The 24500-nt window shown below is 31.9% G+C and overlaps 1 protein-coding gene across 2 annotated transcripts in view; it reads right to left on the bottom strand.

The window, feature by feature from the left end:
* Positions 1 to 23685, bottom strand: part of LOC118282281 (uncharacterized) — a 43895-nt gene extending 20210 nt beyond the window's left edge. Inside the window, exon 1 of one of the 2 annotated variants that reach the window (XM_050701681.1) lies at positions 23425 to 23685. The gene's annotated coding sequence lies outside the window, so the exon portion shown is untranslated. The remainder of the gene's footprint in view (positions 1 to 23424) is intronic. The other variant, XM_035603275.2, reaches the window with a different exon arrangement.
* Between the last annotated feature and the right edge of the window lie 815 nt (positions 23686 to 24500).

Below are 24500 nucleotides of genomic sequence, written 5' to 3' on the forward strand. Positions count from 1 at the left end.
AAGAAGCGGATTGTTTTAATACTTAACTGTTTGATTAGATAGCATTATAAGTCTGAAATTTCAGTTAAAACATTTCAGGAGTAAAAGTAAAAATTTAAGCGGTTACTTACAAATACTACGGGTGTCAAAACGCCTTTTTTATGACAGGGGGAAAATTTTCAAAAGGCGCATTTTGCAAAGAAAGACTAGGGAGTGTGGGATTTTTACCTCACTAAAACCACCTTCAGCACCGGTAAGAGGAGTCCTTTAATATACCTCGAAGGCGAATAAAAATTAATACCTCGAAGGCGCAAGTTGAAATTACCAAGCTCACGACTTGTATTCACTTTCGAAGAAAATTTTGTTATAAATAATTATAGATTTCGGTAATGAACACGCATTACCAGCACCAGTATTATTTATGATAGATTAGATTTGGATTTCCTAATAAATATTCTACTGTTCGATTTAAATCAATGTCGCTCTATGATATTTTTATTGGACATGCCATGGACACATGACTGAGACTGTTTAGATAAAAAACTCTCTTTTACAACACATTGTATTATATTACAAAGCATGTCAATCTATACAAACATGGCGCCAACAATCAGTGAACTAGCAACCTATAACGATTTACGCTCTATTTCTGATCTTATACCAACACTGGCGTCTCTAAGATTGCAAACGATACCCAAGCATTTGTAATACTTCCGCGTGGACTAACTAACACCAGCTACACTTGTTGGGGGACCGGTTTACATACATACATAGGTATGTACCAGCATCGCCTTTTTCTTAAGAAATGAGCAAAAACTTGACATGTGTAGCCACGTGTTTGAATAATTGTAGGTGTACTTAGTTCGCTTTTTACTTCTTATACTCGCAGTTTGTGTTGATGAAAAAAGTTGCTATATTTAGCTTATTTAGCGTTGTATCTATAGCTACCATATTAGATTTTTTATATGACTAAATTAGTGTATAATGGATAATACGTAGTTATTAAGATATGTATGTTTATATGATACGAATGACGATGAGTTTTATCGAGTAATTTATTATTTCACGCTTGGGTTTTTACCGACCCAATATTCATCGTTTGACCCTCGAAAACTTAGGAAAAACATACGTGTATAAGGTAAAAAATAATGAATCTACCATTATAAACAATTTGAAGGCTAACCGTCAATTCAAAGAAATCCAAATTAAATTTTAAAACTTTATCGAGAAAAATCGTAATTATCCAATTTAAATAAAAACACAATAGAGGGCTGTGAATCAGGCGAGAGAACCGGGCGATAATTCTATTCTTTATCAATACAAACTTGCTAATACTCATGGGAAAAGATGATCATTTTCCAATACATAGTCAATTGTTTTACTCATCTGAGAACACTTAGAAAACTAGTTGTCATACAAACGAGGCCGCGGGGCCAAGTGTCATGAATTAATCAAGAGAAACAATTATCTAGGTATGTTCAACTCAATCTAGGTAGGTATGCTTAGTGAATGATGGAATGCAAGATTATAAATCTCACTATACGTATATCTAATCTCACTATATGTATTGAACGATATACTATTCGTTTACTACTCGTTTAAACCATTAATTTGAATTATAACTAGAAGAATTAGCAAGAGAGAGATACCATTTCTCGGCTTTTACGTTAAGTCCTAAAAGGCGAGGTTATTGCCATATACTGAGCACGATTCTGATCTCTACTACTGCTGTCGAAATTCGAAAATCGAGTGTACACTATTATTATCGACCCTAGTTTATACTGGCTGTAGTAATTTAAAAGTAGGCTAGTAGTAGTCACACAGACAAACAAAGTAAACGAACAAATTCCAAAACCGAATACCATAAATTTCAAACACAATGCGATGTGTGATGTTAAAAACTTTAACATTACATACGTTAGCACGTTGTTAGGCTTGAATACAATAGGAGGAAGGCGTCAATTAAACAGGTACACAGTATTAGGGCAGCAACACATGCGGTGCAGAGGTTCACGGTCAAACCACTCTTGCATAACAAATCAGGAGAAAACAAATAGTAACGATATTAATCTTTTATAACGCTATAAATCTTCAGAAGGTTAGATTTTGCAAGTACTTGAGAATTTTCGTCGTAAAATTCAAACGTTTTTAGTGAGAACCGTATACAAGTACCCCGTGTATCATTGAGGTGTAAATTAAATTAATATTTCGAAATAGACGTGTGTGAGTGTGTGAATATTTTACGCAAATTTTATTTTTAGATAATTAATTAGTCTGAATTTTAATTGTATATTTTTTTTGTATTTTAATTTTTAATAGTCATCTTTACAGGCTATAAAAAGATAATAGGCTTTATTAATAATAGTGAGCTGTGCCTATAATTAAAGATTTATGTTTCACACGGGACCTAAGTATTATTTTAAATTCTTATTTTAGTAAGTAGTCTAGTAATTGTTCAAATACTCAAGTCGACTATTTGAACAAATACTTCGATTCGACTATTTGATAAAATTTGGTTTAACTTCTTTAATTGATTGCTTTTAAATGTTGTTACATAAAAAGGTAGCGTTCAGATGAATCCTATTCAATTAACATAAAAAAAACATAAATTGCGGTGGATCATCCAACAAATTACTAAATCGTGATATGAATAAAATGTTACTACTCCATTAACTTCAATCAATTGTATAATTAATTTGAATATTTTCCAAAAAGTCTTTAATCTCAGTTACACTTAGTTAGCAAGCAAACTTGATTTACTCCTTAAGCTAAGGAAAGTAAGGCACAATATACATCAACATGTTATTACATAAGGTTTATGAGTAAATAGGTAAATGATGCCGTTGACATGAGACGTGATGAGGTCGTTAGCTTCAGTTTATTCTCCGAAGGAGTAAGTTGAGTTGCACATATTAAAATGTAATAGCAATTTTCCGCCAATTAAGAAAGATTCTCGAGAAATAGAAGTAAATCTATGTTAAAAGATTTGAATTTAACCTCAATATCATTAGGCCGACTACATGCCCGGCCTTTCTATAAAGGGTTTTTCAAAATATTTAGAATTCGCAGTAGACTTCTATATTTTTTTATAATAACTATCGCGAGACATGCTAAATTAACCAGTCAGTTTACTGAGTAAGCTTTAGCGTTCTCCGCTGCTCATGATGAAAATCTTTCTGTGAGTCGAAACTAGTAGAGCTTTCTTCATTAGTGTTCGTAAGTATATCGTAAGTTTTAGTTAATAGACTTCGATAAATAACTTTTGCTGTTTAAAAAAATAGGGGTGAACAGGGAATCTCAATTCATCCTTAAAAAAATAGAGGCTCCTGCAGTGTACAGTAGGTGGTAACAGTTTTAAGACATACCCGGTAACAGTATCAGAATCCACGCCATTGTTATTGAGAATTTGGAACAAAATTTTCCTAAACCTTTATCTCTACACGAACATAACACGCTTAACCAACGAGGCATGTATTACATAAGAGTTACAAGTAAATAGGTGAGCACTGAGCAGTGCCGTTGACATGGGAACCTCATCGTTAATATCAGTTACACAACATTTGGCTATGGAGGTCAAAGAGTAAGTTACGTGTACTAGACGACGATCACCAGTCTTTATCATTTTACTTTAGATTCCTCTTTGAAGCTCTTAAGTTGGAGATTTTTTATAATGTACTTTGATTTTGAAGTAGTAAATGTTTAGAAATCTAAATAAGATATTATTTTTAGATATGCTCTTAATCTCATAAATATAAACGCGAGTTATGAGTGTCCTTACCTGAACAAGGCGCAAATTAAAATTCTGATAAAATATTGATTTTCTAAACACTAAGTCCGATACGAGAATGAAAATTACATCATACAACAAGATGATTACTTTTTAACTGTTTTTGTGAACATTTCCTTCGGTTTTACACACTTCAGCCAATCTCGGTATTGACTCGGTGCCAATCTCAACTTCAAAAACGTTAATCATGTAGTTCTTCATAGCTAAAAACTCGCTCTTTCTATGGCCACACGTAAAAAGGTCAATTGTCTAGTCCAAACAATATCACTAATCGCGACCCGTCAACTCATCTCGATGTCTGACCGTCATTGAACGGTTTATTCTTTCAAACATTATTCACATTCTGACACATCACGACTATTGCGACAATGTCTTGTCAACTTGTCTAATATTAATAGTCAGGACTTTTAAATCTAGCTTTAATACATTTTAAATTTTAATAATCATAAATTATAATTATCTTAGTTTTAATATTTTCTTATAATTTTTGTGAACAAAATTATGGTCTGTTATAATTTAATACTGAAAACTTTTAATTAGAACCTAAGCTTTTGACTGAATCTACTACTACTACAAAAATGTTTTATTAATATGCTTTAGAAATATCGTTGTTTATTTCTCAAACTTCTTATCTTTAGTCTATAAAACTAATTCAGTCAATTTAGAATAAAAAAATTGATGAAATCGCACAAAATGTTAACTTTCGACACAGCTTTTGGCGCTTATCAAACAATAAATAGATAAAAAAACTATTAATATTAACATAAGAACTAAAAATATAACGAATTTTACTTTCTTAATGAAATTTTGAAGAGGTTTCTAGACCAAGGCTGTATATTAAATTTTTATGAAACTTATTTTAGTATATCCGTCTTAATCCTGCATACAATAGAGGCAGAATAATTTGCATTTTGAAAGTGGTGCAATAAAACGCAACTCATCATAATATTTTATTCAGATTTAATAAGTCACGGGACCACAAACATAATGGTAAGTATCCTCTAGACACCTGGAGTACTATAAATAGTATTAAATAAATGTTGCTGTAAAGGCCGAACGTTTTAGAACTTTGTGCTTCGAGTACGACCGGGTAGCCTTTTTATAGCATCAATTCCCGAGTGTTTGTTTTTTCCCGCTAAATAACGTTCGGCCTTTACAGCAACATTTATTTAATACTATTTATAGTACTCCAGGTGTCTAGAGGGTATTGCAACTGTGAAAGAAGCCACCTCTATATTAAAGGATAATTATATTTTTTCTCCGAAAAAAATATCTCTATAAAATATTTTGATTGATTTTGATTGATCCATACATAATTCTTTTGTATTATTTTAATAACAAGTTTTATTTTTTCCATTAACAACAGATATTATTGTTGAATCTTACTAATATGTATGTTTGATACTAAAATTACGTTAAAACGGAGAGAAATGAAAAAGAGAAAGGGGAAAATTTGGAATATGTGTTTAAGGTCTTTACATATTTATAGAATAATGATCCTTTGCTTGTTCCAAAGGTTTCCAAGGATGTTCCAAAGGATTATTATATTAATTAGTGATCCAAATAAACAACATCACAAAAAAATCAAACAATCTAAGACCTAATGGTGATGCTACCACCAAGTGCAATTCACTTTGCATGCACCACGCATCCCTCATCTAGCCGTAACATTTACATAACCTTTGGCTTTTGCAACTCTTGTAACGATCCATTTCGACCAAAACCATTCAACTTTTCGAACTATTACACGGCCATTGACGCAAGTACAAGTAAACACGCAAAAGTCTTCTTCGTTATGTAAAGTAAAAACATTGGTTCCCAACCGCTGGCCCGCAAAACAAAAATATCATTCACGAAATGAAAATAACATACAAGACAAAACCTCTGCCCAATTAATATTATAATCCAAACTCGGATTAAACTTAAATGAGCAACAGATATCAATAACGAAATATATAGGCACCATTTTTAAGAGAACGAACCTCACTACTAAGGGTTGAATTTTAACGCAAAGGCTACTATTACAGTGGTCCCTAACCTAACAAGATAGTATAAAAGAAGTAATTGACCAAGAAAAGGTTGTGCACCCCTGAGTTCAAATAACATCTAATCTTTATGATGTGTCATAATTCAGTTCTTTGTGGTCAATGTAATAATACGTGTATGTCGGAAGTGTGCAGTTCAATGAATAGCACATTTCTCGTGAGATAATAAGTGTTAGCATGCAATTGTTTGATGTTCAGACCTATCTCTTTTCAATACTTCTTTACATTCGTTTGTGCTTCAATTCAAATTATAACATCAACTTCATTTCATTTCGTTACTTGCATATGCAAGTGTAACTATTGTTTTATTTCGTTGCAGCTTGTCACAAACGAAAAGAAAGCATTAAATTATAATTGTATTTTGAAGATTGTAACTAGAAAGGTATTTGAAAAAGTAAGGTGAGGAACTATGCCATGTTGTTGGAATCAAAACTTCTGAATGTATTATGTGATGTATCTGTTAATGTAATTATTTGTATATAGGTAATCATACACTCTACTACAACACGTCAGAGCTGTGGACAACCAAGCGTTTACCGAGGCTCCAGCTCGAAGAGCAGGAGTAGGAACGGGTTGGTGGTTGGAGTAAGAGTTTGACACTCCTTGCCTCGCCCAAGACTGGATAAGTAACTGGATGATTTAATATAAATGATGATGGATACTAAATTACCTACATATAAGAAATTTTCAACCACGTACTTCTAACAATAAAAGTACATGCCCACTTAGGCCGAGTCTCTATTGAATTAGTTCCATGAAACTACCAAAATTATCTCGAAATTATTGGTACATCGAGTGTAACACCAGATTACTTAACATTTGCAATGTAACAGCTTGATTTAATTCACTCATTGCACACAGCACCGCGTCTGCCCATTATATGCTAATTGGAAGACGACACGCAAAATTGCTACAGACAGAAAGTGAGTTTTCGATATATAAGAGTACTTATAAGCCAATTACTTATATCAGCGGAATCTGTCATCTTTATAGCGATATTCGTGATGTTAAATTAAGAACAAACGTTCTGATGAAATCCAGAAAAAATGTGAATATTCATAATTAGCATAATTCTGAATAAATTTCCCAATTTTATATTATCATCAAGATTGAAGCATTTAAGTAGTCGTCACTAGATTCGAGGTTTGTAACAAAAATATGTTTTTAAAACCGTGAATATAAAATTTTCCAGCTTTAATTGAGAACAAGGCATGGAAACTGTGTTATCTTCCGAACATGTAATCATAGCACAACCTCTATGCGTATAACAATTTGTTAGACCCTTCTTGGACGCCATTAGTCAAATAACTGCACCCATTAGAAGTAAACGTAATTGCGTAAAATAATTGTATCCTGGAAGACTAAACCTAACAAATAACGCTTGGAATTGTATATTCGAATATTAGGAGCGATACGATATTACTGCGAATTTGAAACTCCGGTCACGAATGTAATATTAAATGTTTGCCTAAAGCTGTACTATTATCATTATCAAAGATGCGACTGTTTGTTTGTATTGAATAGACTCTGGAACTGCTACACTTCTCATACACACCTACATCTTTTATTTCACCTTTCTAAGTGGTGTAATAAATTTCGATAAGTTACTTGTCAGAGAGTAAGAAAGCTTTTTGATCTCGATGTTCCTACAAGAATATTCCTATAGTTTTATTTGTCGAAGTGTAGTTAGCAAGGAAATGGTCTCGCATTTAATTCCCGGACTAAGCAAAGGGACCCAAGACGGTCAATAATTGAATTTAATATAAAATCTATAATAAAATGCTTACTCCCTATAACTTATAACTCCCTCAATAACTTTTCCCTACAATTTCAAAGATTAAAACACGTGAAGTTATGTTACATACAACTAATGCTAAACGATCAGTTTCGAATACGAATTGCGACCTTAATACAAATTAACACGCACGCATCATTATAGATGGAGGCTTATGTCAATTAGATCATTTAGCTGCTTACATTGTTGTTAATCGTGAATTACAAGCAATTAAACGAATCACTGTTTTTAAAACCTAATGGAATCCTGTTTTTACTGTTCCGTTTTTGTTGGTTATAGAATCTATTAATAATAATGATCGATTTGATTTTCATGTAATAAAGTATAATCATATAAACGGGAATACTGTTAAGATTTTATTAAAATGTCTGCTGATATTTAGAGGCGAATTCACATAGACATGTCGTCAAAAAAACCAATTGTCATAACTACAAAAACTAACAATGTTACAGAGTTGAATAAACTTTGTCAAAAGTTTCACTCGGATACATCAATCTATACGGGCTTACTAGTCATGCAAGAACTCATCTAGGTACAATGTCTTATTTTATTTTTATTATTTGAGTTCAATATGCAAGACTATGGTCGAACAACGTAAGTCCATAGAACAACAAACTCTAAAACAATAGTAACAATCAGTAACTTTTATCTTTTATCCTCCAGTAATCTTTTAACCCCGAAGAGGAAGGCAGAGATGTACATTACGGCAAGTAATGCCGCTATACAATGTACACCCACTTTTTACCATTTATGTTATAAATCCTATGTAATATGGGGTAAGCTTATTGCCATAATATACTGGGAACAAATTCCAGACTCCGTGCTGCTACTGAGAAAATTTCGAAAAACCGAAAAAATCCCAGTAATACTTTGCCCGACCTGGTAATCGAACCCGAGACCCCTTGCCCGGCAGTCGCACTTGCGACCACTAAATCAACGAGGCAGTCTCTCTAAAACAAGAAATACTTGAAAGGGTCAATGGCAGTACAACAGTTAGCCGTGAAATTATTGAATTACGATCGTACTACTGTTACAATATCGAGGTTTATGTAACAACGTTTTATTGATTCATTCATTGATCGAAACTATGCCACTACAATTGGATCCGAGGATACGTTGCTTAATAAAGTTACGCGACAGATGTAGTGAGTGATGGAAACTTCTTTGTTCGTCTTCTATTGTGATTTCGTTGCTTGCTATATGTCTTATTAGAATCTGGGTACCGTACTGATTGTGTGTGACATCATTGTTATCTTTGAGAATTGTCACAAAATGTTGCCTATTTCAAAGCTAACAGTACCAATTACATTGTGACGATACACATATACACATTACATTGATACAATTCGCAATTGTATCAAGCTTTAATCGTTGAAATAAAATCTATACCTTCAATTTGAGACGAAGGCAAATTATAACTTTGTAATTATTCATTTTACTATTCAAAGAAGTGTCAACAAACAATTTATAAAGCTTTTTGCTTAAAGCAAAAACATACACACCGTTATAAACAACGTTTCCTTGGACTTGATGAGATTATCTGGTGTCAAAGACCACCCGAAGGTTACGGGTCAAGAAGATTCAATCAAGTTCCAAGGAATCGAAGGTATCATCATCATTATCAACCAGTTAGGTACGACCTGTGCGGGATCGCGAGCTTTAATGATTGGCATTAATGGAAAATTACACGTAATTTTGACAAGAATATTGAATTTATGCATAAACACTTAATTCAGGTATCTGATTGCTTTAGAATTTTGTTTACTGATTTGTTTATGGGTACAAAGCCTCTTTTTATCGGTTTTATAATGTTCATTTCTATTTTTATGCATCATTTACTTTAGTACAAAAATAAGTATAGCGTGATTTAGATTCACTCCTACGCTTCAACTTTCAGGAACACGAACGCAATATAATAAAAACAAACATAATTCACTTAATTTATACTGGAATATTCAATTGAATTCACGAACAACTAGGAAATTAAAAACCGTCTAATAAATTTGTTAGAACCGACAGCTTACTGATTCTAACTAACCAATTATAAATGATAATTATACACCTAAACATAAGGTATTAAGCCTAACACTAGTGTTCTGTGCCCAATATAAAGATTAAATAATTGCTACCAATCACACGGAAGTTAGTTACCTCCGACCATAAATCAAATCTTGGCTCCAAACCTATAATTATAAGCATACAAGAATATTTAATAAACATGTAATCAAAGTCGAATTTCATTATCTAATAGGCTATTAAGATCATTACCGATTTGAAGATCAAATTATGTCAAGAATTTAACTGAATGTAGATCAAAACATCAATCAATGAAGAATTTAATTTATTTTAATGGAATGTATAACTACTTCTTTTAAATTTAATGTATTATAATTAATGGAAATAAGTGGTATATAGTCATTAAAAATTCTTTCGGCATGGATTAAGTAACATAACAGTAAATATCATCTAGAATTAAACGTTTCGCGAGTATTTTAGCAGTGATTCCTATTATACCTACTGAGAAAATGCTTAAAAACTCCATGAAAACACACACATTGATAACATCAAACCAGCAGCCTTTAAACACAATCAAAATTACATAACACAATACGTTTCTAAGCAGACAAAGTATCAAATTATGAAATAAAGAATGTATGAAACTGTGAAGGTCAAGACTGTTTGCATTTAACCAATATCTGATGACAGTGCTAGAGATAATACTAACATGAGTAATTAGATATCGAACATTGGATTGCAACATCTAAAAGACATTTTGTTCGCACGGGAAGAGATCTTGAGACGTGACGAAATTGATTTGGGTGCAAGATTCAAGTATGTACGACAGCGTGTCAACCTACTCTTTTTTTGTGCAATTTCTTTAATGGAATTTCAATTCTATAGTTTTGATTATAAAATCCAAAAGTATTATTAGAGTAGGTTGATCAACTAGCCACTTTACTTGACTACTCAAGAATTACTTAGATGAAGCAAGTATGCAGCAAAGAGGTAAGATTAAAGTGCGTCGAGTTCAATTATACTGGCTACATCTAATAACGTAGTGTGCCCAATACCGCAACGAATTGTGATGTCAACAACAATATTAAATGTCTTGAGCTCATGTAATTGATTTTGATGTTGGCGTTCATGACATTATTGATTTGGTCTTTGTAATTGTAGGGTCAGTATGACATCATTATGTTTTGTTGTTGAACAAGTTTAGTAAGTGGGCTTCTGTTTTTGTTACAACAATAATTAATAAAATTTAGTAACTATTATAGAGTTATAATACAAAATCCAGATATGAAATGCAGAAAATTAGGTATTTGTATTAAATAACTTTTTAAAGCGTGAAGTGCAAAAGTTACAAAGAATATCGCAAATTATATTTAAACTAAAAATCTTTTACAGTAATAACTTAACAAGTATTACAAACGAAATCCATTAATCTCTAATTTGAAACTGTCTAGATAACCCAGATTTATTACTTCTAAACAAAAAACCGTAACATTTCTGTTACTAAGTTTAATTCAGTTACAAATTAACTGAAACACAGAAGCGCTACGCACAGTTAATCATACTTCAAAAACTAAAAATACTAAACATAATACTACATAGTTATCAAATATCTAGACTAATTGAACGTTCCTAACCAGAATGCGTAATAAAAGTCATACGCGATATAATATTACAAGCGATTATTACAACACCTTCCTAATAGCAGCACCTCATATTTCTTCTACCGTTAACATAATAGTGAGTACACGGTCAAGTTACACTGAATACTAATTTTAATATTCTTACAGTTTTTGAGCACGATATTGCAATATCTGTTTCTAAGAATAACTTAGCCAATGTCAGTAGGTTATCCTCTTTTAAATGCTGCAACTTTTTTTTGCTAGGCTTTAGATTTTATCAAGTACTATTTGCACACCCAATTTGCCAAGATAAGTGATTCAAAGAATCGATTAAAGATGATTAGATCACTATGTCTTCATGTCCGTTTAGATTACATTAAAAAAAAATACAAATGCATTGGTTATTTTATCTATACAATGACTAAACGTTGCAGCCTTTAGCTAAGTCTTGTTCATCAATAGTCGTATTTTTCCATCGAAAGTATTCATATAGGACAACTGGTATTGACTCACTTATCTAAAGCTTCTACATAATCAATCATACCACTTCAGGCTTAACTAAGCAGGAAGCCACCACGCCTTACCTTCATACTCGTACGGATTACGAACACTGAATCATCATTACACATAATTCTAACAACATGTAACATTTTGATATTGCGAAAAGGAAAACCCTATTTATTTGTGACTAATTTTCCACCTGCGGTTACACCAATATGGAATTTAACAGATTTCTCTCGAGATAATCTTAACCCGTAGGAATAAAATAATGAAAAAGAGATTTTAATATAATAGAAAGCTTAATCTATAGTTAAGTGTGATTTGTGTACTTGGACTGTCTGTGATTTGGTTTTGTTTTGATGATTTTGGTTAAAAATTGCCTGCATTACTCTCAGAAAAGTAAACTTTCCAGTGATGGAAGAATTATTCAAATCAACTCAGCAGTTTTAAAGCCTATTCAATTCAAACAGACAAACAATCAAACCTTTCCCCTTTTACTATACAAGACTAACAAACAAGTTGTAACACATAGAGAAATGTTCCAAGTCCCATACATGGTTGAAGGAAGTTATCCAACGACTGAGGTAGATGACAGATATGAGATACATGGGACAAAGGGCCGAAAGCCATTTTGTAAGCACACAATCTTTTGAATATATTGCTGTCTTTGTATTTGTAGTGAGAGGTTATCTTCTGTCAATGGCTTGCGCTATTATGTGCATATTGTTTATTACATTACATTAGGTAAGAGTAAATGGTACGTTATACGTAGGTAGATTGACATATCTATTCATAGAACAACACTCGATAAGGGATCTCTTCTTGCCGCATTATATTTTTATTGTATAATACATGGTTTTATTTTATCCCATGTTATATTTATTACACATATAACTCTACCGGCCAGCTTTATTTAATTAGCTGTAGTCGGATTTTTAAAACTAAATTCGGTCTAGACAGTGACATCAGTACCTTTAGTACGAGTTTGCGTTACGCTTTAAAGTAATCGAAACGAGAGCGCGTTGGGCGCTATTGTTTTGCCGGCTCGAATAAATCAACTAATACTAAGGGTATTGGGCACACTACAGGAAATAACTTTTATATCTAAGGCCACCGTTACCGAAATCGGTATGGAAGACTATATTTATTATTCGAAGTAAGTTTTAATTCTCATGCAAATGGATAAGAAAGGGAAATAAGAGGTTCACTTGACCATCGAATCGAACATAGTAAGCTCAGTTGTCTCATTGGTAACCACTTTACTAGATTACGAGATAGTAATAATAAACGCCCTTCTAATGTTACAAAAGAACATAAAAGATCAAATAAAACCTTAGCCTTTTTGATACTGTGACTGTGAACGTAAGTAATTATATATTACGGAGGTATCGTATTTACTTACCCACGAATTGGCATTGCTTTGTGATCAGAAGTCGTTGCTTAATATATTGGTTTTGCATTGACATAAATCAAAATACTAAGGACTATTAGAACATTAGTATTAGATGGTTGTTGATTTCCATTATATTTTAAATAAAAGAATTACGAGAATTTTTAAAAACAAGAGCCTTCACGAATGTTTTTTTTACATAAAACTTAATTCTATTTATTTCTTTTTTTGCTTGTTTGAACTCGCTGTTCAGCAGGTTACGGTTATTGAATATTTAACCGGAAAATTTCTATGGTGACCTCAAAATTAGAGCTAAAGCCGACTAGCGTCACAAATATAGTTAGAAACTAAATAACCGCATCGATAAGGAAATCTCGGCTCAACAGGGTCATTTAAGGAACGCAGCAAACTGTGAAAATCTTAGTCGTATTATGTCGTATCTCTATAACTAAATCATGCTTAAAATATCAATTGAAACTGTCACAGGTATCCTGCCAATCACTATTTTGGACTTAAACGCTGACTTTGATACATTTCCAGAACTAAATGGTATATCTATTAAGAATAATTATTATTTCCTTAAAATTGAGATATTTTATAAACAATTTTAGCATACTATAAGCCTTAATAGTACCTAAAAACCTATTATGAGTACTTTGGAGTGTAACTGACACGACAGGAAAATGTCTATTTCAAAGGGGAAATAACGAAATGATTGGTCGACGAAAACGTTTTCACATAATTGGTGGCATATCAAAACATCGATTTTGTGAGACATTGGATTGCCTATATATTTGGGTGGTATTCTATTACTAGCTTCTGTCAGTAGCTTCGCCCGCGGTCCCATGAGATAAAAATTGCGTGTTATTCCAGACTATAATCTACCCCTGTTCCAAATTTCCCCCAATTCCGATCTCTTCAGTTATTTTGACGTGTCTGAGCAAACATACACACAAACACAAAAATTCACATTTATAAAATTAGTAAGATTATGATACGACCTAAAAAAACAACTAGTCTGATTGGTCAACTTTTTATACTAACTTTTGCCTAAAGCTTCGGTTTACAAAAGACGTAGTTGTGTGTAAAAAAGACTCTTAAAAAAGTTCACGACTGTATTCAATCGTCTGTATCATCGAACTTATATGTATCGTCATTATTGCCGTGATAATGACTATCACAAAAACTTAATAAGATCCACTGTTAGACATCATTTAAATTTAAATTCGTCAAAGTAATAACGAATACTGTTGATCTTACATTCGAATATAATTAAAGGAATCGATTAAATGTGTTGATAGAAATCAACTGTAGAAAAGCAAAATATTGTCAATGAGAGGGATTATGCAGATTATTTTAACTCTAATTTAAACGACAGTTGTCCTTTTAAATACGGTTTAAAAATGCATATCGACTCTCGATCTAAGCTACTTTTTTTTGCGATATTGAGTTATATTCGGTATTATATGCAATATTCGGAATCAGCTATTTTTTTCCATCAAATGATGTGTGAAAAATAATGTCGAATACATCAATTAGGCTTTCAACCGTCGATATAATCTCTTTCAATTATCTAGAGAAATTAGTTTGCTAATTAGAAACTAGTCTGTACTTCTCTTGGCGACAAGCCAAGTTATTTCTAGGACAGACGTGCGTTTGTATGCGTTACATGAACCCTAGATAAAGGCCATTGGCCGTTGTGTCATCTTCTTTGTTCCAAACTTAAACTGTGCGGTTTAGCCGTTAGCTAACTTTTTTTAATTGTATAAGAGAGAAGGGGCAACCAATATTAAAATATTTTATTAAATGTTTTATTTTATTTATTGGCAAACTCAAAAAAAGGATAAGTTTATTATTAAGATTTCTTGACCAATATCAATAAATAAAAATTATGCATTCAACCTTGGTACATAACTATTGGATTATATCGTATTTTGACTTCTAAATATATTAGTTTGTTTATCATTAAAAAAATCAACATCTTACATAATTTTATGTAAATTTTTGAAATCGAATCAGATTTTATCTAGACCGAGATAAGGACTTATCTCTAAATATCATCGAAATCATTAAACTGGCGGTATTCTGTAATGTTTGTTGCGAAAACCTCGAGAAAAATGTCGAACTGGCCTAAAGCCGATTACTCAATTATAGTATAAATATCATCACTATTAGATATGGAGTTTATCAATAGCATAAAGTCTAATGTTGCTTAAAATATCTGTTTGTAATTGTTTCGTAATAATATAAATATTGGGTCGAATTTTTAATAACAGAAATATATTTTGAATTTACATATTTTTTTACTTTAAAGAATGTCTCTAGGATGCAGAATTAATAAGATAGAAAAGATAAATTTAATTATACGAGTCGCTGTTTAATGATACTTCAGTCATATCACTCAAAAAATATTAGTTTAAAACTTTTTCTTTAATTATACGCTTAAGCTGTCATAGTAATCATATCAACTTTAGATTTATTTGTCCAAGCAACGCGTCTCACGTCTAAGATAAATTAAATTATATTTCACTTTGAGTCACACATTAATTCATTAATTAGCACTCAACGAATAATGCTAACAAGCCAGTCGAACGCAGTCACCGTATAATATCTACACCTAAAATAAGTCACAGACTAAATATTTTAAAATACTAAATAGAAAAATTACGTACAACTCAATCTGTTACGGAAATCTTTGAGTCAGATTCCGCCTTAGAAAAATGTTAATTAAATCAACGTGTGTGGCTTAAAGGACGTAAGTGTGGGAGGAGCAAAATACATTCAAACTTGGAAGGTTCAATATTTATTCACGTACTTCTATAGAGTTTATAATTGAATCTTTAACAGGGAAGCGCAGCGCAGCTTGTGCAGTTCGCTTCCAATCAGTCAATTTGGAAATCATTTCAAAAAACGTATGTAAATTAGTAAATCTTGTGGCTAATACGATAATGTTAAATAATGTTAAATAGTTTGAACAATGGTTGCAGTTACTAGAAAAACCTCTTATATTTTCTGCATTTAGGGAACACAATGTCATTTAGAAAACTCTTAATGCACAAATCGAGCATATAAGAAAAATGAATAAGTAGGACATTTTGGCGGTTACGTCTTTTGAGCATAAATCTATGAAAATTATCTGAGTAAATTATTTGAATTTGTCAAATGTATAAAATACTCGTAAATGAGTAAAGTTTTCTTATGCTCTAGAATTTTTCATTTAATATTTATGATACGAGCCAAAAGCAACGTAAAAATGCATACCTATCTGTTTATGGATTATGTAAATACAATTGGCTTTCTATTTATAATCTTTGTATGGAGTGTGGAGCGGCAACGTGGTCGTTACGAATATTAAATGACGTCGGTTGCACATCGACTGTAAGAAATGGATCTAAATTTAACTAGTTGCGAATTTAAACGTAATAAATAATGGTTTAATTGAGATTTATGTGCTAGATTTCTTTTTTTATATAATTTATGCAACGATCTATGTTCTTACTAGGAGATAAGGAATGTTTTTTTATACCTATTGCCTGAAAACTGTTTGATATAAACGTTTGAGTAACTTACGAGTTATAAATAATTGAAGTAAATAAAAGTATGACACTACAAATTACTAAAACGAGTTAAGAACTAAAGGACCAACGAAGTATAAACAAAGCTTCTTTGTTATTATGTATTAACCAATGTAAACTAAGAAAAAAGTCTCAAATATAGCTGACCTTTTATCAAGTCTTCAATCAATCTCGAAATCTTCAAACTACGGTCTACCGATCGCGCTCACACCACAAGACTAATTATCCAGCTAGAACAATTCCTAATCTCTACAAATAAATCGAAAAGAAGTTAATTAGGTATTAAGGTCGATCTCAAAAAAGAATAAAAAACTTTGAAGATAAGAACTCAATACAAAGCAGTCAAAGCTTATCGATTACTGTACTATCGATGAGAACAATCGGTTTTAAAACAATGGATTCTTCTCTTATTGGAAAAAACAAGATTAGATAATATTTTTCCAATAAAACTAGGTCAAATATGAGACTAATGCATTGTACTTAGAATATGGGTCACTGGAGAAATGGAGTCGTTAATTTGTAAACATTTGAAGTAGGATAAAACGACGAATGAACTGGTTTGAAGACAAAATCTCAAGCATTAAATCTTAAAGCTTGAAAAGAATATACTTAAGACCTACCAATAATACACATAAAAAATCTATAAAACCACTTTTCGAAATACCTACTTAGTAATTACTTAGTAACAATTCTATGCTATGGAGTTATCACCATCAGACTTATCCTCTGCCCTTACTACGAGTTTGCTCTACGCTGAACGAGATCGATACGAGAGCGCGTGCGTTCGGTGAATGAACCAACCAATCAAAGCTCTGAATGCGCTCTCGTTAAACGTAAATCAAACTTGTTCTAAACCCTCAGGTCACATTATACTGGTTTGATTAATACGAACTTTGAAAATCCATTATCACGTCCAAATTATATCGTTAAATAATCATAATTATAGGAGATACATTTGAAAAAAAAACTGCAGTAGGAAACAGTAAAATTATAAAATTTAAGAAGATGTCCGTAACCACACATTGGGTAACACTAAATGTTTCTATTCATTGTTGAATGTGGCAAGTAAGTGTCAGTGTTTTTTTTTTATAGAATATTAAATTAAACAGCGAACTAGAGCGATGCAAATATTATTACAAACTGCGAAAGAACTGCTCAATAACGCGCTCTGTGTATTAATCATTAACGGTTCCGTAGCTAATTTATTTATTAGAATAATTTAATATTTAATAAGATAATATTAGAACATGATTTACTAGTAACCTTATTTTCCACCTGGATTATTTTTTATGAAAAATTACTTAAGGTTCAACAACCAATCGTGTAATTATCTTACGTAACAAACCACGGCACATCATAGCACTTAATTACATTTATACTGTAATTAAAAATCATACATTATTTATGACATTGTATTTTTTTATAAATGAGAAACTACACGCTGTATAGTTTCATTAAAAAAACCAATTTAACGACTTATACAATAAAAAAAACAACACAATTATTAAAACAAAGACGTTTCTCCAGCATTCGTGTCAGATTACATAGAGATAAACATCTAAATCTGTTTCAAATCATATAATAATACAATTATGAGTGTGATTTGTACATTATATATAGTTATATTACACTGGTGATGTTCCGAGTCACGATTAAACGAATAAAACGTTACCCGGTAGTGATGCTGTGACCGCAACCGCTAGAGATGAGAGAATAAGAAACAATAGACATAAATGTAATAAAATATACGTAATGAATTTAATTTAGAATTTTTGAAGATGAATGTCCGTGTAAAATATACATAAGCTAACGGAATAAAGAGCAAATTAGCTGAATAACTGACCAACAAACCAAAACAATCAAACGTATACCACTTTTGTGCTTAATGTTCAAAAATTTAAATTATGTTTTGTAATCGATAGCTAATAGGGAAATTGTTTTTCCTGGAAGTCAGTACCTAGATACAAACCTGCCTTATTGCGGACTTGGTAATAGATTCGTCGTAAATAATTATATTACTAGTTTGATAGTCTAATAAATTCGATGTTTACACAGACATGATATAGCTATAACATATAGAGATAGTTCTCTTTAACTGGACGTTAAGCGTACGTTTACGTAGCATAGCAACTATTAATTGCACGGAGCAACTCTTTGTGTGATCCACAAATTGTTTTTTCGGGTCTGGGTGTCATGTGTATGTGAACTTGTATGTTTGTAAACGCACCCACGACACAGGAGAAAATCCAAGTGTGGTGGGGGGGGGGAGCAACGTTAAGAATTTTTTTTAGAAAAATTGTAAATATTTTTTTTAAAAGAACGTTATCTTTAAGCAAACCGATCCCTAAACACCGAAAAAAAAACCAAATTGTGTATATTAAACAGTAATTTGATGATATCATGACTGTCCGGCGGCGCTACGCGTCGTCGGCCACAAGCCTGTCTTTACCACCGATGGGTACTTCATTAATTGTTGTAACTACATTTTTTATTCAATGCAAAAATGTCTGTCACGCTCAATTTATACGATCGTCCTCCAATGCAACTGAATTGTTAGTACGGCCTTCGTAAATTACATAGTTTTTACTGGAAGTCAATATTTTTCAATAAATTTAATGGTAGGTATTAGTTTGTAAATGAGCAGACGGATCAAGTTATGGTAAGTAATTGTCGCCGCCCATGGACACCCTAAACACTAGAGGCGTTAAAAGTGCGTTACCGGCCCATCGGGGGTTTTTTGGTTTCGAAATTCCTAAATTTAAGGGTTGTTGGGAAATCGAGAATTGGGAAGATTGGGGAGTTGGGTAATTGGACCTTCCTCAAAATTACCTTACTTAAATCCACTTATAAAATCCTCATTTTTGACAATTATAATATTATGGCTCCTACACATTGCAACTAGTGGATGCAATTTCAGACACTATCCACTAACAAACTTAAATTCATGAAGTATCATGACCATCGCAAAAATTGAAAACATTTACACGAAAACTATTCTCAGAACACAATTACAATTCTAGTATCGATTACATAACGCGTAATCATAATCAATTAGGCGTAACTATCTAGCAACACAGATTTAAGGGAAGTAAACCTACCGAACATTAATTGATAGCACCTGTATTGCATATGTAAAACTGAACTATGTATAAATCATAACACCGTTGTGTACTAAGGAAAGGCTGTTGAAAGATCAACGAAGCTTGAACATTTAATAAAGCATACAATTATGATGATAATTCGAATTAATGTTGCCTACATACTTTGGTCATTAAAGTGTCGAACACAGAAACACCGCGTTCCGTTTTTGACGTCAAAAACAAATGAACGGTTAAAATCAGTTTGAATGGCAATTACAGTGTATTAACAGTAAGTTGCGCGATCATTTTATCGGATTTAATGTTCTAATGATGTTTAATTTGCGTGTTAGTGGTAATACTGTTTACTGTTTATAGTTTTGATTGTATTATTTACTTTAACTATTGTATATATAGGTACTTATCTTATAAGAGATTCCATAGATCAAAACTTCAACAGAAATATATAATATGACCTTACATCCAAAAAGAAAAAGAAATTTTGAACACTTCTTCATTCAATCTGTTTTTTTTCCGAAATAATGAAGCATGTCTTGCTGATGTTCAAAGTTTACGTTTTTGTTAATACTGATGTATTAATTTATATATTGGACATAAACTCGTCTCATTATCGTCTGATTAACTAAAAAAAAAAACGAAGAGTTTAACGATTTGTTTGAAGATAGTGTCAGATCCTAATCATGATAAAAGTTATAGTCTACAAATTAATAATATAAAATATAATACGACATAAATGAACACACGAATAAAATCGTGTGGAAGTGTAAATAAATCATGTTGATAATCACGTAGACCAGTTAGTTTTTATGCATCAATCATAAACAATAATAAACAACGCAACCAATGAAGAATAGCATAACATTGGAAGCAAAAAAGGAGCGTGAACGCTGTATTGAATAAAAATAAATAACTAAAGAAATGAGGAAGCAAGTAAAACAATACGCGAGGTTGCTATGCAATAAGTAAACTAAATATTTTGAACGCCTTTCAAAATAATATCATGAGCCAACTTTTTGTCATCGCTCTTATGCATCAATCTTTTATTATGCATATAGATTTTTTGTCGTAACCACCTTTAGTTCAGCACGGTACGGTTTAATGACTTCTGACTATAACCTTGAAAATTTGGGCCCCCAACCAAGAGTTATGTCATATTTCTACCAGCGGCTTCGTGTCCCATGGGATAAAAAATATCTTATCACCTAAGTTAGTTCATACTCTGCCTGTATGCTAAATTTCATTAAAATCATTTCAGTAGTTTCAGCCTGATTGGCGGACAAACATCCAAATATCCAAACAAATCAACTTTCACATTTATAATATTAGTGTTATATTCAGCCAATTAAACATCAAACTCTCGCAGATATAAAAGTATTCTATACAAAAGTGATTCTCGCATAATCAATATAATAAATTATACAATGAGAAATGACGTTATCGACAATTATGCTTCATACTGTCAAATGCATTAATAAGTTTTATTGCAAATGGACGCGAAAAATTCCATTGTCATTCAATTAATTAATCCATATTAAACTATGTATATTATACATGCCTCGGGATAATAACAAAGAATAAATTTACATTTAATTTTAATCCGTAGATGATAAAACAGTTTTTTATTCAATACTGTTTAATAATAATAAAGCTACGTGACATTTTTTGTTGAATATTTTGAATGGATTTGTCGCTAGCTAATCTGGTATGACATATAAAGTTTTGATACATAGGTAATTAACTATTGTTGCATTTTTTGTAAATAAATTAAATAATAAGCAAAAACGTAAGGTGAACTTGAAGATAGAATAGATAGTCAGTAGATTTATTGATTGCGATGCAACAAAAAATGCATTTGTTCTAAACGTTGATTAGTTTTAAAGTCGTCGCATGCTTTGCTTTTGATTATAGAATTTTGTAATTACAAGGGTAATAATAGTAGTTAGGGTAATTTGAACTCTATTGATTCATACAGCTATCTGATGTTTTGCATTGGATAACTATTTATCTGAGCTTCCATATACCAAATATTTTTGCTCTACATTTTTATTTAACTAATTTATCTAAATAGAAACTTGATAACCAATTCAAATTAAGATTTACTAATCACCTTAATTAACTTTCAAAGACGAATTTAGAAGATGAAGTCTAGACAAAACACAATAAAGCATTGTTTTCTCTAATTCAGACATCATGGTTATTCAAATAATGCGTTTTAAAATTCAAAGCAAAAATGCTTTGAATGTCACAGTCATTATAGAGGAACTTCAATCTTAATGTCTTCGTGATCTGTCAGAAAAGCAGATGGCAATGCTTAGCGAGGACATGACCTTTCAATTCTTTTGATCGACCGAAAGCTCGACAATTAGACATGCTGAATTGGTTCTGAATTAGGTACATTTATTTGTCCTTAGGAATTTGTACCTTATTCTTATCATTCATGGTTGAGATTTAATTGTAACTATGATCTGAGCCTTTATTTAAAAAGGATTTCAATATATTGGTAATACTGAATTTTTCACTTCTAGACTTACAAGTTTACTTATTCTCTAATCTGTTGAAGGCCTTTGAATACAGTAGTTGAACTTCCCTAGACTATTAGAACTGAACGCTAGACGAACAAGATGATAGAAATTTTAACGCATGGGATCTATACTGAGGTAAGACAAATTATGTTAACCCCTATATATTAATTTTTTTATACATTCTTTGGACTCGCATTTATATGACAGTTGGGTTATAGCATTGTTCAACTTAAGTAAATAGTTATGTGTAATTATTTTACTACAATAAAACTGTGAGAAGTTTTCTAGATGAGCTTTTGAAATCCAAACGTTACCCACATCATAACCATTTCATTTTATATACGTTTTATTCTTCTATATTTTAAATGCAGCTGCCCTTGTCTATTCAGAAATCAATTCCAAAAACATTAACACAACTTTACAACACCTCATTTATGTTTAAACACCACAATGATGAAGCTAAACATTGCAATGAAGGTCAATGAGACATCACTTACCATTCTCGAGAAATAAACGTAAAAATTAATATGTTTCATGGGCATGTAGAAATATTTAACTATATAAAATGAGTAATAAATATGTATGAGTTAACTGATTTCTTCATTCGAATTCTATTATAATTTGTAGGTACGTACATTACATTGTCCAGCGCCCCGCTAATAGCATTACATACGGATAAAAAGTATTACAGTATTGTGATGTCTCGCATAAATATTCGTCACGGACTACGATTTTGCATTCGTTTTTATGTTTTATACTTATACAGAGAAAGCTTATTATACCTTCTCGTAATGACTGTGACTTATGTAATTTTTTGAGAGTTAGTCAAAATTAAATGTTTTCAGTTACATTTTTCAAAATTGAAATCATATGCAATCTTGAACAGAAGCAAGTCAAATAGCGAATAAAACATGGGTCGTAAAATAAATTTACATTTGATAAACATATTATATCGATTACAGTGAAAAACGAATTCGGTATAACACACGCATCCATATGCATTTATTCCGTCTCGTAGGACCAAAAATGGCAACAAGCTCTGCAGATGTTCGAGCTTCAGTTTAAAAATGGCATGCATTAAAACTAAGTATACGTACTGCAAGGATTCTACCATACAAGATAGGATACCACCATAATATTGAAGACAAAAATAACAAAACACACGCACCCTTTTAATAAAATTCACCGGCTTTTTGTAAGTTTATTATCACCACGCGATGTATATCGATCACAAGTCACAAGGGCGCTAGGCGGCTAGCGGATGTGTCTTCCTTTCGACGCGCGAACATCAACTGCTGGTTTGCGCGAGCGCGCGTCCGTACCTCGCCTGATAACCGATAGCTACCACGGATAAACTCCGCATGTACGACAAAATATAGCTGCTAAATGCCTTCAAACGGACACAGGTTTACATCACTTTTAATAATAAATGCATTGTTTATTTTCGAAACAATCACCCATTCATCCCTGTTTATTCATATAAAAATTTATCACGGATATCGTGAAATTTAGTTATCCATACTCGGTAAAGTTTTATTGATGTTGTGACGAAAGTGCTTCATTAGTTTGTGAGATTGATTTTATGGCTCTCTATAGCTAAAATCATTTTGCAAGACCTCATCATTTTAGACGGACATAAAATGTTATTGACCGAAGTATGAACTATTGCATGATAGTACATGACGAATTAAACTATATTTTTGCAAAATCACACACATAATAATTAGCAAATTCGTAAGCTAACGAAAGGTAAAGTGTACAAAATACAAATCACCATTTTAATTAAATCATACACAGGCACAATACAAATTACTCGCAAATGTCGTATAGGTAAACGAAGTTAATTTCACAAATCAAATCGTCATGACAACCATTTTTAAATACATTTTCCGAGACTGAACCAATTTCGTGTCTCGAACAAACAACAAACTCTTACATTTCTTAAGTCAATGTAAAATGAGATTATAATCTTTTAAAAATAATAAGTAAGATGGTCCATGACTGCTGTCAGATTTAAGTGAATCTGAAGACTAAAGGCGCCTCAACAAAATTACAAGTCCCTTTTGCTTCAACGAACCGGTCGCTTCGTAGTTATCTTGATTCACGACCAGTTTATCAAAAATAGTGCAGTTTTTGTTACTTGAAGAGTAACTTTTGTTCTTTTATGCAGCAT

This window comes from Spodoptera frugiperda, chromosome 20 (genome assembly GCF_023101765.2).
Source record: "Spodoptera frugiperda isolate SF20-4 chromosome 20, AGI-APGP_CSIRO_Sfru_2.0, whole genome shotgun sequence".
In the NCBI taxonomy this organism is placed as follows: domain Eukaryota; kingdom Metazoa; phylum Arthropoda; class Insecta; order Lepidoptera; family Noctuidae; genus Spodoptera; species Spodoptera frugiperda.